Source organism: Salmo trutta, unplaced genomic scaffold (genome assembly GCF_901001165.1).
Source record: "Salmo trutta unplaced genomic scaffold, fSalTru1.1, whole genome shotgun sequence".
Lineage (NCBI taxonomy): Eukaryota > Metazoa > Chordata > Actinopteri > Salmoniformes > Salmonidae > Salmo > Salmo trutta.
The window spans coordinates 195,092-210,000 of NW_021822705.1; the positions used below are offsets into that span (position 1 = coordinate 195,092).

General features: G+C 47.8%; 1 pseudogene; it reads left to right on the plus strand.

Moving 5' to 3' along the window:
* The first annotated feature begins 362 nt into the window (after positions 1–362).
* The window catches only part of LOC115183921 (protein MTSS 1-like), an 86,976-nt pseudogene continuing 72,429 nt past the window's right edge, over positions 363–14,909 (plus strand).

Below are 14,909 nucleotides of genomic sequence, written 5' to 3' on the forward strand. Positions count from 1 at the left end.
TGTTGCTAAATCGGATCCAATATTCTCTCCCGTTTTAAATAGCAGTTATGATGAGTTGAGAAAGATAGTTTATAAAAGGAACTATTTCTATCTCGAGCAAAAGGCGAGAAGCCAACACGCGTACGCGTTAAAGCCAGGAGGGGGGGTACATTTCGCTGTTCGGGTATGCGCTCTGTACCTTTAGGGAAGAAAGTATACTCCTGGCGTCCTCTCTGCGCTCATCGTCTCCTTCTCAAAACCCATTGGATGAGAAAGCCAGAGGTCCCGCCCCTCGTACCTTCTCCTCCAATGGGTTTTGAGAAGGAGACGAGGAGAGCAGAGAGGACGCCAGGAGTATGTTTTGGTATTGAGATCTTCTCATAGTCTCCGGACTCGACCAGCTGAAAATGCATTGTAATACACTGAGCTTCTGAGACGGAGCTGGGTTGGAATTCGCTTGTGTAGATCATTTTGTTGTTTACGTTGAATCTCCAGAGACTATCGGATCTATATCTATACATGTTGTATTAAATAGGTTTCGGAATTGTGTCATTTGGAGAATCATGGACCGTGAGTGGAGAAGCGGTTGGGTTTTAAATCTCGTCAGCGACTATTCTTCTCTCAGTCTCACCTCTTGTCCGAGAGCGTTTGACTGAGCCGATCAAGATATAGGCTGGAGCGGCTTTATTCGTTTCTGCATCAAGTCAAGGTCTTTTCACTCGTTCGGTGAATAGTTAACTAAAGCGAAATTATTTGTATTAAATAACCGAGGATTTGTATTCAAACAGCCGAGGTTTCTTTCAACTCTTACGTCCAGGAGCTGTCCAGCTTGACGGTCAGACTGACCAGTAGTCAGTTGTCCAGAAAAATGGAGGCTGTTATTGAGAAGGAATGCAGTGCACTGGGGGGACTTTTCCAAAGTGTGATAGGCGACATGAAAGTAAGTCAAACCTATCCGTTCTGAATCATTTAGTTTATAACAGTGTACATAACCTAGATAGATAGCTAATAGCTACTTCTCTAACTCCATATGAACTAATTCAGTAACCTGTTCTGTAGGAATGGCCACTAAGGTTAGCTAGCTAGCTAAGTGCATAACGTTAGCTGGCTGTCAGTGTTTCTGACAGTTGCTTCAGATAATGACAAGGCATCATCATGTCATGTCATGTCATGGCTAGCTGCTTGCTCTTCAGGCCAAACGGCGAGCTATGAAGCCTATTCACTGAAGTTTATTGAGTCAAACAAAAATACTAGAATGGGGTTATACATGGATGAGGCTTGGGTGTTTTCTTCCAATGTCAAATGCAGTGTTGTGCTATGAAATGTATATTTTTCACCTCTGAATCTATTGTTGCTGTGGGTATCTAGGTTATTGTTCAGCAGGGGGTCTCTGCCTTCAAGGCTCTTGAAATATTCATTAACTACTGATGCTAAGGAGCTGTGTGTGTTTGTATGGGTGTGTGTTTCGCTCTCTCTTTCTCTCTCTCTTTCTCTTTCTCTCCTCTCGTTCTCTCTCTTTCTCTCTCTCTTTCTCTTTCTCTCCTCTCGTTCTCTCTCTCTCTCTCTTTCTCTCCTCTCGTTCTCTCTCTCTCTCTCTCTCTCTCTCGTTCTCTCTCCTCTCGTTCTCTCTCTCTCTCTCTTTCTCTCCTCTCGTTCTCTCTCTTTCTCTCCTCTCGTTCTCTCTCTTTCTCTCCTCTCGTTCTCTCCTCTCGTTCTCTCTCCTCTCTCTCCTCTCTTTCTCTCCTCTCTCTCTCTCTTTCTCTCCTCTCTCTCGCTCTCTTTCTCTCCTCTCTCTCGCTCTCTTTCTCTTCTCTCGCTCTCTTTCTCTCTCTCTCTTTCTCTTCTCTCGCTCTCTTTCTCTCTCTCTCTCTCTTTCTCTCTCTCTTTCTCTTCTCTCGCTCTCTTTCTCTCCTCTCTCTCTCTCTCGTCTCTCTTTCTCTCGCTCTCTCTCTTCTCTCTTTCTCTCCTCTCTCTCCCCCTCTCTCTCTCTCTGTCTCTGTCTCCTGTGTTATGGCGGTATAGTGTTACACAGGGTGACATTCCTAAGGTCACTAATGCTACAAATCATTATCAGACACAGCATCCTTCCTTACCTTCTCCTCAGCCTCCCGGATGACAGCATAGTCTGAGTATTACACTACTCAAATCAAATCACATTTTATTGGTCACATACACGTGTTTAGCAGATGTTACTGCGGGTGTAGTGAAATGCTTGTGCTTCTATCTCCGACAGTGCAGTAATATCTAACAGTTCCACAACATATACCCACAATACATGTAAATCTAAGTAATGAATGGATTAAGAATATATATACATATGTCAGGGCGGCATTGGACTAAGATACAATGGCATAGTATAGAGTACAGTATATACATATGAGATGGGTGATGCAATATTTACAAACAATTAAAGTGACTAAGATACAGTAGAATAGTATAGAGTACAGTTTATACATATGAGATCAGTAATGCAAGATACAGAGACATTATTAAAGTGGCGAGTGTTTTATTTCCTTAAAGTGGCAAGTGATTCCTAATCTATGTCTATAGACAGCAGCCTCTGATGTGCTGGAGATGGCTGTTTAACAGGCAGTGGTATAGTACAGAATACAATACAGTATATACATATGAAATGGGTGATGCAATATGTAAACACAATTTAAAAGTGACTAAGATACTGTAGAATAGTGTGGAGTGCAGTTTATACATATGAGATCAGTAATGCAAGATACAGAGACATTATTAAAGTGGCGAGTGTTTCATTTCCTTAAAGTGGCCAGTGATCTCTAATCTATGTCTATAGACAGCAGCCTCTGATGTGCTGGAGATGGCTGTTTAGCAGTCTGATGGCCTTGAGATAGAAGCTGTTTTTCAGTCTCTCGGTCCCAGTTATGATGCACCTGTACTGACCTCACCTTCAGGATGATAGCGGGGTGAACAGGCAGTGGTTCGGGTGGTTGATGTCCTTGATGATCTTTTTGGCCTCCCTATGGCATCGGGTGGTGTAGGTGTCCTGGAGGGAGGAAGGTTTTCCCCCAGTAATGCGTTGGGCAGACCCCACCACCCTCTGGAGAGCTTTGCGCTTGTGGGCGGTGCAGTTGCCGTACCAGGCGGTGATACAGCCCAACAGGATGCTCTCAATTGTGCATCTGTAAAAGTTTGTGAGGGTTTTAGTTGTTAAGCCAAATTTCTTCAGCCTCCTGAGGTTGAAGAAGAGCTGTTGTGCTGTTGCACCTTCTTCACCACACTGTCTGTGTGGGTGGACCATTTCAGTTTGTCTGTGATGTGTACGCCGAGGAACATGAAGTTTTCCACCTTCTCCACTGCGGTCCCATCAATGTGGATAGGGGGGTGCTCCCTCTGCTGTTTCCTGAAGTCCACGATCATCTCCTTAGTTTTGTTGACGTTGAGTGAGAGGATATTTTCCTGGCACCACACTCCCAGAGCCCTCACCTCCTCCCTGTAGGCTGTCTCGTTGGTAATCAAGCCTACTACTGTTGTGTCGTCTGCAAACTTGATGATTGAGTTGGAGGCGTGCTTGGCCACGCAGTTATGGGTGAACAGGGAATACGGGAGGGGGCTGAGCATGCACCCTTGTGGGGCCCCAGTGTTGAGGATCAGCAAAGAGGAAGTGTTGTTTCCTATCTTCACCACCTGGGGGCGGCCCATCAGGAAGTCCAGGACCGCACAGGGCGGGGTTCAGACCCAGGGCCCCAAGCTTAATGATGAGCTTGGAGGGTACTATGGTGTTGAATCCTAAGCTATAGTCAATGAACAGCATTCTTACATAGGTATGCCTCTTGTCCAGATGGGATAGGGCAGTGTGGTGGCGATTGCATCGTCTGTGGATCTATTAGGGCGGTAAGCAAATTGAAGTGTGTCTAGGGTGGCCGGTAAGGTGGTGGTGATATGATCCTTGACTAGTCTCTCAAAGCACTTCATGATGAGGTGAATGCTACGGGGCAATAAGTTTAGTTAAATTACCATTGCTTTCTTAGGTACAGGGGCAATGGTGCCATCTTGAAACATGTGGGGACAACAGACAGGGATAGGGAGAGATTGACTATATCTGTGAACACACCAGCTAGCTGGTCTGCGCATGCTCTGAGGACACGGCTAGGGATACCATCTGGGCCGGCAACCTTGCAAGGGTTAACACGCTTGAATGTGTTACATCGGCCACGGAGAAGGAGAGCCCACAGTCCTTGATAGCGGGCCGCGTCGATGGCACTTTATTATCCTCAAAGCAGGCGAAGAAGATGTTCAGGCTGTCCGGAAGCAAGACGTCGGTGTCCGCGACGTGGCTGGTTTTCCTTTTATAATCCGTGATTGTCTGTAGACCCTGTCACATACGTCTCGTGTCTGAACCGTTGAACTGGGAATCAACTTTGTCCCTATACCGACGTTTAGCCTGCTTGATTGCTTTGCGGAGGGAATAACTACACTGTTTGTATTCTTCCATATTCCCAGTCCTCTTGCCCTGGTTAAATGCAGTGGTTTGGGCTTTCAGTTTTGCGCGAACGCTCCCATATATCCACAGTTTCTGGTTAGGTTAGGTGTTAATAGTCACAGTGGGTACAACATCTCCTATGCACTTCCTGATAAACTCATTCACCGTATCGGTATATGTGTCGATATTATTTTCTGAAGCTACTCTGAACATATCCCAGTCCACGTGATCAAAGCAATCTTGAAACGTGGATTCCGATTGGTCAGTCCAGCGTTGAATAGTCCTCAGGTGCTTCCAGGTGCTTCCTGTTTGAGTTTCTGCCTATAGGAGGGGAGGAGCAAGATGGAATCGTGGTCAGATTTACCGAATGGAGGGCCCTCCATAACCGTGTGTTTATTACCGTGTGTTTATTATCGTGTGTTTATTACCGTGTGTTCATTACCGTGTGTTCATTACCGTGTGTTCATTACTGTGTGTTCATTACCGTGTGTTCATTACCGTGTGTTCATTACCGTGTGTTTATTACCGTGTGTTCATTACCGTGTGTTCATTACTGTGTGTTCATTACCGTGTGTTCATTACCGTGTGTTCATTACCGTGTGTTCATTACCGTGTGTTCATTACCGTGTCTTCATTACCGTGTGTTTATTACCGTGTGTTCTTTACCGTGTGTTCATTACCGTGTGTTCATTACCGTGTGTTCATTACCGTGTGTTTATTACCGTGTGTTCATTACCGTGTCTTCATTACCGTGTCTTCATTACCGTGTCTTCATTACCGTGTGTTCATTACCGTGTGTTTATTACCGTGTGTTCATTACCGTGTGTTTATTACCGTGTGTTCATTACCGTGTGTTCATTACCGTGTGTTCATTACCGTGTGTTTATTACCGTGTGTTCATTACCGTGTGTTCATTACCGTGTGTTCATTACCGTGTGTTCATTACTGTGTTCATTACCGTGTGTTTATTACCGTGTGTTCATTACCGTGTGTTTATTACCGTGTGTTCATTACCGTGTGTTCATTATCGTGTGTTTATTACCGTGTGTTCATTACCGTGTGTTCATTACCGTGTGTTTATTACCGTGTGTTCATTACCGTGTGTTCATTACCGTGTGTTCATTACCGTGTGTTTATTACCGTGTGTTTATTACCGTGTGTTCATTACCGTGTGTTCATTACCGTGTGTTCATTATCGTGTGTTCATTATCGTGTGTTTATTACCGTGTGTTCATTACCGTGTGTTCATTACCGTGTGTTCATTATCGTGTGTTCATTACCGTGTGTTCATTACCGTGTGTTCATTACCGTGTGTTCATTACCGTGTGTTCATTACCGTGTGTTCATTACTGTGTGTTCATTACCGTGTGTTTATTACTGTGTGTTCATTACCGTGTGTTCATTACTGTGTGTTCATTACCGTGTGTTTGCAAAATATAGTCAATATAAAGTCTAATAGGTTAGTCCATCATCACTTTGATAAGCAGGTCTGGCTTGGAAAATAGCTATTTTAACCTCAAACCTGGTAAAATAAAGGTTTAAAAAAGTGTTTTGGTGTGTGTGTTTTGTTATCATGTTGTTTTGTGTTTCTGACAGATGTTGTGCTCAGGGAAAACAAGATGTTCTGATATTCCTGTACTTTGTGTTTGTTTCCACAGAACAGCTACCCCATCTGGGAAGACTTTATCAGCAAGGCTGGGAAACTACAATCTCAACTCAGGTGAGTCATCATTATTACCACAGGTAGACTCTCAACAAGACCACAGTCAGGACCATCTCATTATTACCACAGGTAGACTCTCAACAAGACCACAGTCAGGACCATCTCATTATTACCACAGGTAGACCCTCAACAAGACCACAGTCAGGACCATCTCATTATTACCACAGGTAGACTCTTAATAGCTGTCATGCTGCAGGATAAGTCCTAGAAAAGAGCTGTCCAATAACTGTCATGCTGCAGGATAAGTCCTAGAAAAGAGCTGTCCAATAACTGTCATGCTGCAGGATAAGTCCTAGAAAAGAGCTGTCCAACAACTGTCCATCATTATTGGTTCCGCCCCAACCTCCAACCTCTACCCACCTGTCTGAGATCTGTGTGGAACTGTAGTGCAGCTGTGGTTGAACTACGGTGTAGTTGCTAATAGTGTAGTGCAGCTGTGGTTGAACTACGGTGTAGTTGCTAATAGTGTAGTGCAGCTGTGGTTGAACTACGGTGTAGTTGCTAATAGTGTAGTGCAGCTGTGGTTGAACTACGGTGTAGTTGCTAATAGTGTAGTGCAGCTGTGGTTGAACTACGGTGTAGTTGCTAATAGTGTAGTGCAGCTGTGGTTGAACTACGGTGTAGTTGCTAATAGTGTAGTGCAGCTGTGGTTGAACTACGGTGTAGTTGCTAATAGTGTAGGGCAGCTGTGGTTGAACTACGGTGTAGTTGCTAATAGTATAGTGCAGCTGTGGTTGAACTACGGTGTAGTTGCTAATAGTGTAGGGCAGCTGTGGTGGATTGCGTCACCTAGGCCTAAACCCCCTGACCCCCATACCAGACACTGAAGTGCAGGTCTCTGTGATCTTTGCTGTGTCTGGGTGGAATTGTAGAGCAGCTGTGGCTGTAACAGGAGGGATGTCCTCCCGAGTGGCGCAGCGGTCTGACACGGAACCAAAACCGGCTGTGCGCATGTGCCATCGTGCATAAATGTATTTTGTCCCCCCACACCAAACGCAATCACGACACGCAGGTTAAAATATCAAAACAAACTCTGAACCAATTATATTAATTTGGAGACAGGTTGAAAAGCATTAAACATTTATGGCAATTTAGCTAGCTAGCTTGCACTTGCTAGCTAATTTGTCCTATTTAACTAGCTTGCTGTTGCTAGCTAATTTCTCCTATTTAACTAGCTTGCTGTTGCTAGCTAATTTGTCCTGGGATATAAACATTGAATTGTTATTTTACCTGAAATGCACAAGGTCCTCTACTCCACCAATTAATCCACACATAAAACGGTCAACCGAATCGTTTCTAGTCATCTCTCCTCCTTCAAGGCTTTTTCTTCTCTTGACTTTATATTGCGATTGGCAACTTTCATAAATTAGGTGCATTACCGCCACAGCCCTCGTTTGTCTTTCAGTCACCCAAGTGGGTATAACCAATGAGGAGATGGCACGTGGGTACCTGCTTCTATAAACCAATGAGGAGATGGGAGAGGCAGGACTTGCAGCGCGATCTGCGTCAGAAATAGAACTGACTTCTATTTTAGCCCTTGGCAACGCAGACGCTCGTTGGCTCGCGCGAGCAGTGTGGGTGCAATAATTGAATAATATAGATTTCTACATTTATTTTGCAGCGCACGCGACGCGAGCGGTGTAGTCAGCCTGTTAGGCACTGCTTCGCTTGAGGCGTCACTACAGACCCGGGTTCGATCCCAGGCTGTGTTGTGACCGGGAGACCCATGAGGCGGCGCACAATTGTCTCAGCGTCGTCCGGGTTAGGGAAGGGTTTGGCCGGCCGGGATTTCCTTGTCCCATTGCGCTCTAGCAACTCCTTGTGGCGGTCCGGGGGCCTGCAAGCTGATTTCAGTCGCCAGCTGGACGGTGTTTCCTCCGACACATTGGTGCGACTGGTTTCCGGGTTTAGGCGAGCAGTGTGTCAAGAAGCAGTGCGGCTTGGCAGGGTCATGTTTCGGAGGACGCACGGCTCTCGATCTTCGCCTCTCCCGAGTCCGTAGGGGAGTTGCAGCGATGGGACAAGACTGGGGTAAAAGGGGTAAAAAGTACACACAAAAAAACAAATGCATAAATAAATAAACAGGATGGATAGATGTCTCTAGATGGAAAATAAGAAACTGTCGGATCTACTTCTGCTCCATTGTCTTCTCTGTCTGTTGGTTTGACACTGGTCTAGCTACTGGTCTAGCTACTGGTCTAGCTACTGGTCTAGCTACTACCTCTACCCACCTCTCTGGTGATCTCTGCTGGGTAGTATCACCCAGTCTACTACCCCTACCCACCTCTCTGGTGATCTCTGCTGGGTAGTATCACCCAGTCTACTACCCCTACCCACCTCTCTGGTGATCTCTGCTGGGTAGAATCACCCAGTCTACTACCTCTACCCACCTCTCTGGTGATCTCTGCTGGGTAGAATCACCCAGTCTACTACCCCTACCCACCTCTCTGGTGATCTCTGCTGGGTAGAATCACCCAGTCTACTACCCCTACCCACCTCTCTGGTGATCTCTGCTGGGTAGAATCACCCAGTCTACTACCTCTACCCACCTCTCTGGTGATCTCTGCTGGGTAGTATCACCCAGTCTACTCCCCCTACCCACCTCTCTGGTGATCTCTGCTGGGTAGAATCACCCAGTCTACTACCCCTACCCACCTCTCTGGTGATCTCTGCTGGGTAGAATCACCCAGTCTACTACCTCTGCCCACCTCTCTGGTGATCTCTGCTGGGTAGAATCACCCAGTCTACTACCCCTACCCACCTCTCTGGTGATCTCTGCTGGGTAGAATCACCCAGTCTACTACCCCTACCCACCTCTCTGGTGATCTCTGCTGGGTAGAATCACCCAGTCTACTACCCCTACCCACCTCTCTGGTGATCTCTGCTGGGTAGAATCACCCAGTCTACTACCTCTACCCACCTCTCTGGTGATCTCTGCTGGGTAGTATCACCCAGTCTACTACCTCTACCCACCTCTCTGGTGATCTCTGCTGGGTAGTATCACCCAGTCTACTACCTCTACCCACCTCTCTGGTGATCTCTGCTGGGTAGAATCACCCAGTCTACTACCCCTACCCACCTCTCTGGTGATCTCTGCTGGGTAGTATCACCCAGTCTACTACCCCTACCCACCTCTCTGGTGATCTCTGCTGGGTAGAATCACCCAGTCTACTACCTCTACCCACCTCTCTGGTGATCTCTGCTGGGTAGAATGGGAGGACAGGCTGAATGGCAGCGAGTCTTACTCTGTAATAATGTTAGGGTAGGGTTAAGTGCTCTGTCATTTAGCTGCCCTCTTCCACACTGCCTTCTAAGAAGTTATCTAATTATAGTTTTTAAATCCATCCGTTGCTTTTTTTTTACAACTTCACCCAACATAATGTTTCAGAAAATATTTGGTTGGTGTGTATTACTGTGTAATCACAATATGGGTACGTCCCAAATTGCATCCTATTGTCACGGTTGTCTTCGTCTTCCGACGATAGTGCGAAATCGTCGTCTGAAAATGTGGACCAATACGCAGCAGGTTCGTGAATGCTCATCTTGATTTTTATTCACTACAAAAATGAACATACAAAAATAACAAAATACGAACAACTAACAGTCTGGCAAAGCATAGTGCTGAACACAGAACAATCACCCACAAAACACAAACACAAACACACCCTCATTTATGAGACTCTCAATCAAAGGCAGATAGAAAACACCTGCCTTCAACTGAGAGTCCCAACACCAATTCACCAGACATAGAAACAGACATACTAGACTCCACATAGAACTACCTAGACATAAACCAAAACCCGGACATACTAAATCAAACACCCTTTACACAAACACACCACCCCGAACCACATAAAACAAATACCCTCTGTCACGCCCTGACCAAACTACAAAACAATTAACCTTATATACTGGCCAGGACGTGACAGTACCCCCCCCTTAAAGGTGCTACCCCAGAAGCACCTTAACACAAAAAAAATTACCCCCAAACAATACCCAAAAGAAAATTCCCCCTTACTAAAGGGAGGGAAGGGAGGGTGGCTGCCGTCAACGACGGCACTGTGCTACACCCCCCCTCCCCAACCCACCTATATTGGAGGCGGCTCCGGCTCAGGCCGTTCCAGGCTGTCTGGGCAGTCTGGCAGCTCGGGACGGTCAGGGCAGTCTGGCAACTCGGGCAGGTCAGGGCAGTCTGGCAACTCGGGCAGGTCTGGGCAGTCTGGCAACTCGGGGCAGTCTGGGCAGTCTGTCAGCTCGGGGCAGTCTGGGCAGTCTGTCAGCTCGGGGCAGTCTGGGCAGTCTGTCAGCTCGGGGCCGTCTGGGCAGTCTGTCAGCTCGGGGCAGTCTGGGCAGTCTGTCAGCTCGGGGCAGTCTGGGCAGTCTGTCAGCTCGGGGCAGTCTGGGCAGTCTGTCAGCTCGGGGCAGTCTGGGCAGTCTGGCCACTCCGGCAGTTCAGGGCAGACTGGCCACTCCGGCAGTTCAGGGCAGTCTGGCCACTCCGGCAGTTCAGGGCAGTCTGGCCACTCCGGCAGTTCAGGGCAGTCTGGCCACTCCGGCAGTTCAGGGCAGTCTGGCCACTCCGGCAGTTCAGGGCAGTCTGGCCACTCCGGCAGTTCAGGGCAGTCTGGCCACTCCGGCAGTTCAGGGCAGTCTGGCCACTCCGGCAGTTCAGGGCAGTCTGGCCACTCCGGCAGTTCAGGGCAGTCTGGCCACTCCGGCAGTTCAGGGCAGTCTGGCCACTCCGGCAGTTCAGGGCAGTCTGGCCACTCCGGCAGTTCAGCGCAGTCTGGCCACTCCGGCAGTTCAGCGCAGTCTGGCCACTCCGGCAGTTCAGCGCAGTCTGGCCACTCCGGCAGTTCAGCGCAGTCTGGCCACTCCGGCAGTTCAGCGCAGTCTGGCCACTCCGGCAGTTCAGCGCAGTCTGACCACTCCGGCAGTTCAGCGCAGTCTGACCACTCCGGCGACTGTTGACTGACGGGCAGCTCCGACGACTGTTGACTGACGGGCAGCTCCGACGACTGTTGACTGACGGGCAGCTCCGACGACTGTTGACTGACGGGCAGCTCCGACGACTGTTGACTGACGGGCAGCTCCGACGACTGTTGACTGACGGGCAGCTCCGACGACTGTTGACTGACGGGCAGCTCCGACGACTGTTGACTGGCGGGCAGCTCCGACGACTGTTGACTGGCGGGCAGCTCCGACGACTGTTGACTGGCGAGGCTGGGTTTACGCACTTGCCGTTTAGTGCGGGGAGCGGGAACAGGACGAGTCGGACTTGGTGGACGCACTTCAGGGGTCCGCACGAGAGACAGGAGCTGGAAACCCAGGGCTATGGAGGCGCACAGCCGGTCTAGATCTTACCTCCTGCACAACCCGCCTTGGCTCGATGGAACTAGTAGCCCTGCACGAGCGGAGTGCTCGTACAGGGCAGACTGGGCTGTGCAGGGGCTTGATGGTAGCCGTGCGTAGAGCGGGAGTTGGGTAGCCTGGTCCTCGGAGGCGTACCGGCGACCAGATGCGCTGCGCAGGCATCCTCCTACCAGGCTGGATGCCCGCTCTAGCACGGCACCTGCGAGGGGCTGGAATAACTCGCACCGGACTGTGCGTGCGTATGGGTGAGATATTGCGCTTCTCAGCGAAACATGGCGCTCCCCACCTCATACGCTCCTCCATATAACCACGGGTAGCTGGCCTCCGGCTCTTCCTAGGCCTAGCCAAACTACCCGTGTGCCCCCCCCCAAAATTTTCTTGGGGGTGCCTCTCGTGCTTCAACGCCAGTCTTGTCCCTCGGAAACGTTCCCGGTCCATACCAGCCTTACTCCTATCCTCTCTCTCGCGTACCACCTGTTTCCAAGGAAGGCGATCTTTCCCTGCTTGGATCTCCTCCCAAGTGTAGGAGCCTTCTCCCTCCAAGATCTCCTCCCAAGTCCATCTCTCTCGTTTGTCCTCTTCGAAAATCCTCCGCTCCTTCCTCTGCTGCTTGGTCCTTTGGTGGTGGGTGATTCTGTCACGGTTGTCTTCGTCTTCCGACGATAGTGCGAAATCGTCGTCTGAAAATGTGGACCAATACGCAGCAGGTTCGTGAATGCTCATCTTGATTTTTATTCACTACAAAAATGAACATACAAAAATAACAAAATACGAACAACTAACAGTCTGGCAAAGCATAGTGCTGAACACAGAACAATCACCCACAAAACACAAACACAAACACACCCTCATTTATGAGACTCTCAATCAAAGGCAGATAGAAAACACCTGCCTTCAACTGAGAGTCCCAACACCAATTCACCAGACATAGAAACAGACATACTAGACTCCACATAGAACTACCTAGACATAAACCAAAACCCGGACATACTAAATCAAACACCCTTTACACAAACACACCACCCCGAACCACATAAAACAAATACCCTCTGTCACGCCCTGACCAAACTACAAAACAATTAACCTTATATACTGGCCAGGACGTGACACCTATTCCCTATATAGTGCACAGTAGTATCCAACAGAGACTAACACAACCAGAGGTTTCCCCTGTAGTGGCTCTCCTCTCCCTTTAAATAAAATGCAATGTGCTTGTGGAGTGTGTGCGTCTGTATGTTTTTGTGTGTGTGGGCGAGTGCATGTGTGTGTGAATGTGTGTGTATATTTTCCCGCCAGAGACTAGTGGTTAGCTCCAACCCGCTACAACACAGTCTGTGGTAATACCATTACAGGTTGATAAGGACAGTGTTGTTCATTCCTGGTCGAACGGATGTTAGTCATTTCATATCAGACGTATAACTTTTCAGTTGATAAAGAATTCTGTTGTTCTGGGACAGACTCTACGTCCCAAATGGCACCATATTCCCTATATAGGGCACTACTTTTGACCAGGGCCCATAAAAGTAGTGCCCTATATACAGTTGATGTCGGAAGTTTACATAAACTTAGCTTGGAGTCATTAAAACTCGTTTTTCAACCACGCCACAAATTTCTTGTTAACAAACGATAGTTTTAGCAAGTCGGTTAGGACATCTACTTTGTGCATGACACAAGTAATTTTTCCAAAAATTGTTTACAGACGGATTATTTCACTTATAATTCACTGTATCACAATTCCAGGAATGAGGGTAATGATGAGGACTGAGAGGAATGAGGGTAATGATGAGGACTGAGAGGAATGAGGGTAATGATGAGGACTGAGAGGAATGAGGGTAATGATGAGGACTGAGAGGAATGAGGGTAGTGATGAGGACTGAGGGGACTGAGGGTAATGATGAGGACTGAGAGGAATGAGGGTAATGATGGGGACTGAGAGGAATGAGGGTAATGATGAGGACTGAGAGGAATGAGGGTAATGATGAGGACTGAGAGGAATGAGGGTAGTGATGAGGACTGAGGGGACTGAGGGTTGTGATGGGTTGCTGCAGTGCATTGTAGGTGGATGACATGTACATATTGATGATGCCCCATTAATTAAGCTTGACTAGGGAGTTGCCTGGGTTGGTCTGTAGTGTAGACTACTCCATGGCCTCTGTGTGGTCTGTAGTGTAGACTATGTTGTCCAACCACACTGATCTAGTGTGAGGCCCTGGTCAAAAGAAGTGGACTAATGTAGGGGATCAGTTGTCATTTGGGACATAGTTGTACTTGAACGTATGTTTAATGACCAAGCAGAGCTGCATCAGTCCTTGGCACGCTAAGATGACACGCTGAAACAATGTTTACAGATCAACGTCACCTACTGTCACTGTTATCATCAGCTAAGCTCTGGACATGCCTTACTGGTCTGACAGACACATGTGTTTCCGTATCTACGTCACCTACAGTCACTCTGACTACTGGCATTGTTCTCAGTGCTCCAGAGGTGTGTTCGTGTGTAGTGTGTTTGGATAGTACACGGTTTCTGGTTTTGTTTGCGTCACATAGCCTGGAGACTGATAGTACTCCCATCTCATGTAGATGTAATCCAAGACCAGTCAACAATCGTTTGTGTGTGTGTGTGTGTGTGTGTGTGTGTGTGTGTGTGTGTGTGTGTGTGTGTGTGTGTGTGTGTGTGTGTGTGTGTGTGTGTGTGTGTGTGTGTGTGTGTGTGTATGTGTATGTGTGTGTGTGTGTGTGTGTCTGGGTGTGTGTGTGTCACAGAGAAACTACTGCTGATATCCAAGACGACTAGTTAACAGCCCTGCCTACATCTTACTAGCCCTAACCCTGAGATCTTAATCACGTGACGTACCTCAGCAGTCAAAGCACAGTGACTCTGATGAGCTACCTAGATTTCAGACGGCTCCTTTCCACACACTGCAGCCAGACAAGACATTCCAAACATTTCAACAGCCGAGCCATTCAGACTTCTAGTTCTACTATGATGAAAAGCTGAAGTCTGTAGGCCCCATCGCTGCCTGTTATCACGGTCATTAATAAGGGCCATTAACAGAGATGTTAAAGTGAGGCCCGTGGCCAGACAGACAGAAAGGAACCACATTCTTATTGTCTTGTTGTGAATGAACATCAGCTAACAGTATAAGCCTAATAACGCTTTAATAACTAGCAACCCCTGTTCATTTCCCTTGAAACAACAGATCTCAGATAGAGATAGCTAACGGCTTTAACCAGGTCCAACCGTATTTACGTCCCAAATGGCACCCTATTCCCTAAAGTGCACTACTTTTGTATCGTACTGCACCATAGGGAATAAGGGTGTTGTTTGGGACGGTGCCCATGGCTAATCATGTGCCCGGTCGGTTGGTCGGTACATGTGTGTTC